Below are 4,067 nucleotides of genomic sequence, written 5' to 3'. Positions count from 1 at the left end.
CCGGCCCCAGACCTGCTCGGGGTCGACTATTAAGTCCCCCTCGGAGGTCCCGAGGAGTGGTGCTGTGCTGCCCTCGGTGTGGGGGGGACCACCGGCCCGGAAGGCAATTGGCCACCAGGTCAACCCGTCGAAACCAAAGGGGTGACCTCGTGCCCGGAAAGCCAACCGGCCGCCAGGTAAACCCGGAGCCCCGGCCGCCGAAGGGAGAACCTGCCGCAGTGGTCCCCGGCCAGCAGGTCAACCCGCAGCTCCGACACCCGTAGGGAGAACTGGGTTGACCTGCTGGCCGGCCGCAAGTCCTTCTCGTTCATCCATTCATGCGCGTCACTAATTAGATGACGAGGCATTTGGCTATTTATGTACAGGCGTGACTACCTGCCCTTTCCTGGTTACTTTGCGGACAGTCCGCAGCCATATCCAGTGTTTAATAAAATTCAATTAATGATTTAAAGTAACAATCACCCATTTTCCAAACATTTAATATAAATAATTAAAACCATATTTTAAAGGACAGATATTAAATAGCACTAATAAAATTAAAATTTAATTTCAAGACATGGAAACTAAAATAACTAAAATTTAATTTAAGTTAATTTAATTTCGGCAAGGTACACGGAATGGCAACTCTGGGATCTTTACCTGTCACTGAAAACCGCCAACATATCAATTGTAGAATAAAGGACAAGTCTACATATACTTTCTTTAAAATTCTTTCCCCTATCTATTCCAAAGCTTAACAACAACTCATTATTCCCCTCACTCCATTTACCACGCGCTCCCACCACAAACCCAAAGAAGTGGATATTATTAACTCCCGTCAATTCTTTGATCTTAGTCTCTAAATCGAGATAATAAGTCACCTTCTCCCTATGGGCTTGCTTCAAACTTCCGGCATTATCTTCCCAACGCGCAGTGACATCGACCACCACTGCCGTATCTCGTTTTGTAAATACGATATCCGGCTTTCTCAATTCTCCCTTCTCATTTCTCAAATGGGGTTCTACAATAGCTTTCCACCCTACCTTTACTACCCTATCTACTAATGCTGAAACCACCCTATTATGTCTTTTAATTCTTATCTCCTTTGTTTTATAACATTGACCTGAAATATGGGGAATCGTCTCTCTAACTTTACCACACCATCTACAGAGAGCGTTTACTCCTCCTCTTCCTCTCGCTAACATCTCCCTTGTTGGATGTATATTTGCCCTCAATTGAAGTGCAGCAATATATGCAGAGGACTTGATTTTATCCGAGTTCTTAAAAATCGAATTGCTAATTATATCATTCCTAAAATATTTTAGGCCAACTCCTTGACATCTCATCCCAGCCCATCTTAAAAACTCCTCCTCTCTCCATTTTCTGGGATGAGGAGTTGCTGCACTAAAGACTATAATTTTATCAACCAAATTTTCACCTGCATATAGATGAGAGATCAATCCATGTGTCTCTAGAAACAATATGTCATCTCCATTTTCGTACTAACATATTTGGGACTTGCACACTAAACTTGGTGAGAGCTAAACCACCATCTCTTACCCTAGAATAAAATAGCCCATCGGTGGTGCATTGTGGTAGATGTAAAATATCTTTAACTATTCTCCTAACTAAAATATCCAAATCATTTAAAATATAAAATGGGGGTTCTATTCAGAGCAAATTATAAAATAACCTCGGTAAAATATAGGTCTGTAAAATCAATAATTTTTTAGCTGGTTTCAACGGAGCCTTATTTAAACTCTCATTCCATTCTATCAATTTCTCCTTAAGTGAGGACCCACCTACACCAATCCATGGATCTATTCGTGCCCCTAAATATTTCTCAAATTCCCCCGGCTGAACATACTCTATCTCCTCACTCCGTATTGTCCATTTACTTTTTGGATTCACTAAATAAGTTTTATATTTAGGTAAAATGTGAAATCCCTTCGTTTTATTCACATTTATCTGTAGATTGGTGCTATTACAGAAACTCTTTAAAATATCCAAATTTTTAACCATCCCTAAATGTGAATTACTTAAAATTGCCACGTCATCGGCAAAAGCCAAGGACGTGACATTATTTCCTTGAACATAAAACCCGCTTCCATCTAATTCTAATTTAGTTAAAAGTGGATCCAAAGCAATATTAAATAAAATCGGGGACAGAGGGTCACCTTGTTTTACCCCTCTCCTAATTAAAATAAACATTCGGAGTCTATCCCCAACCCACACCCTCGTTGTGCAATTATACAAATCTCTAACAATTTCAATAAAATGTTCATCAATACCGTATCTCTTAAGGCTAGCTATTATATGCCCATGGCCTACTGAATCAAATGCTTTAGCTAAGTCTATAAAGATTATAGCTATTTCATCTCCCTTACGCTTAGCTCCTTTGATCAAATTATCCAATATAGCAATATTTTCCTCACAACCGGGTGCAGCTATAAACCCTTTCTGCCTACTACAAATTTTCACTGCATCCGATAATCTTTTTGCTAATATTTTTGTATATAATCTTACCCATACTGATCCAATTGTTAATGGCCTCCAGGAGGTTAATTTCTTCAATTCCTTCTCATCTTGTGTTTTCGGTATTAAAATCGTTCTATTCTCCTTAAAAACATCTGGGACCTGCCCATTTAAAAACCACATATTGAAATTTTTTGTAATAATTAAGGAGTCTAAATTAAAAATGTCCCTTAAATCACCTTAATTTTATCGGGACCCGGGGCACTATCTTTTTTATCTCCCTTAAAACATTTCTAACTTCATCCACGGAGATCGGACTCATTAATATATCATTATCCGCCCTCTCCATGGATGAAGGCCACCCAACTATATTCCCATGTCTCGCATTACCTAATATATCTATAAAATACTTTTCTATTTCACCAATAGGGATTTCACAATTCACTTTATCTGGTTGTCCCATAATAACTTGAGCTAATCTCCTCCTATCCTTATTAAATAATTGTTGATAAAACTTATATTTTGCTTTTTTAGTTGCATACCTTCTAATAGCACTGGACTGCTTCTTCCTTTCACTACCTACTCGCTTGCGTCTACCTTTTATCCTCGTCTCACCTTGTTTATCTCCTCCAAAATTCTTTCCATCTACTAAGGAGAGACATATTCTCCAATTCAGTCCATCCAAATATTTTAGTTGAATCCTTCTTAAGTAATTCTTCAATTTCTAACAGCCTATTTATTATATCTTTATCCTCTCTATTTTGCTTTCCACACTTACCAATTAAACCCTAGAATCCACTTCTGGATTCCTTTTTAATGATAAAATATTTTCTCTCGGAGGAGGAACATCTAAAATACTTTCTATAATCTGTCCTACCTCAGTCACCTGCTCCTGAGCTATTTCTTGCTTCTTCTTAGCTAACTCTCGCCTTTTATCTGCTATTTGTTCATTACTTTTTATCTTTAATTCACTTTCTATGCATTTATTTATATTTCTTTTCCCCATATATTTCTTCTCTAATACAAGTTGTTCAATTTCATCCTCAGTCCATATACGGACTCGGGATGCACCCTCTTTACTTTTACTCCTAACCCTCTCATTTATCCTTTGTTCATTCCTTATAGCCGGGTGTCGGTGTCTACAATGCTGGCTCAAGCCAGATTTAGTATGGAATGCAAGCCCACAGGCAGAACAGGTATGGCTCTTAGACGGGGTATCCACCTCCCTGGGCCTGCACTTAGGGTAGTGGCAAGCGATATTATGATAGAGAGGCTTTGCCACACTTCTTACACAACACACGTATGGCCTTACTCCTATGTACTCCGGGGTTCAGCGGGACGAACTTGAAATACGCGCCGACCTCATGGTTCTCTTGGTTGTCCGAGGTGGTTTCGGGTGACCCCTTTTGGACATCCACAGGACGACCGCCCACCAGGTCAATCCCATTCTAGCCCATGGGGTTGACCTGCTCTCTGAGAGCAAGGGATTTGGCTATTTCTCACAGGTTCCTTTTTCGAGTTATTCAGAGTGTAAAAACACATCAGGTAGCCTGTCCACTCAGTTTTACCAAATCCAGTGAGCGATCATGAGGTGTTATCACCACAAGATTCCC

Source organism: Mauremys mutica, unplaced genomic scaffold (genome assembly GCF_020497125.1).
Source record: "Mauremys mutica isolate MM-2020 ecotype Southern unplaced genomic scaffold, ASM2049712v1 Super-Scaffold_100163, whole genome shotgun sequence".
NCBI lineage: Eukaryota > Metazoa > Chordata > Testudines > Geoemydidae > Mauremys > Mauremys mutica.
The sequence above is the reverse complement of the archived record's forward strand: the minus strand, read 5'-3'. Positions refer to the sequence as shown.